The sequence below is a fragment of the Petaurus breviceps genome, unplaced genomic scaffold (assembly GCF_028583685.1).
Source record: "Petaurus breviceps papuanus isolate PSGF00001 unplaced genomic scaffold, PetGlider_PUasm1.0 91133, whole genome shotgun sequence".
Lineage (NCBI taxonomy): Eukaryota > Metazoa > Chordata > Mammalia > Diprotodontia > Petauridae > Petaurus > Petaurus breviceps.
Genome location: NW_027187419.1, coordinates 60,764,985 through 60,765,729, shown reverse-complemented (window position 1 = coordinate 60,765,729; position 745 = coordinate 60,764,985).

Sequence of the window (745 nt, the reverse complement as noted above, 5' to 3'; positions counted from 1 at the left end):
CATCCATCCATCCATCCATCCATCCATCCATCCATCCATCCATCCATTCATTCATTCATTCATTCACTGTATTCTTTTCCCCAGATAGAATGTATGCTACTGAAAGAAGAGACATTATATTTTTGGTATTCGTGTCCCATAACACTCAGCATTCCTGGCACATAATAGGTGCTTGATAAACGCTTATTGAATAATTGCTTTGTATCTTCTCCATCTTTGTTTCTGTCTGTTATCCTATGCATTTTTGTTTCTGTCTGGCTCTCTCTCTCTTTGTGATTCTTCAGATAGAAGCTTCTATGAATTAATATCTAGGCCTCTTTCTGGCAGTGTCTTGGATTAAGATAGCCATGATCTCTAGGCTGGAGGTTATCACATTCTCAGTTAAAGACAGAGTGACCTCTTAGGGGTCAGGCTGTGACTTAAAATTTGTCAGCCTTGAGTCAAACTCCTACCCTTACCAGGCTTATGTATTTTCCTGGTTAACTGAGATGTTCTAGAATTAGAGCCAAACAGATACAGCAATAGACCCCCAATTAGAAACCTGGACCTGCCACTGAAATCAAGGACAGTTCACACAATGCTTTTGTTCCTCAGTCTTTGTATACAGAACAATGAGACCATTGGTGACAGGATACCCAAGTAATTACTAATAGCAAACTGACACTTATATGGTACTTTAGGCAAATTGTCTTATCTTATCCTTCCTTCCTTCCTTCCTTCCTTCCTTCCTTCCTTCCTTCCTTCC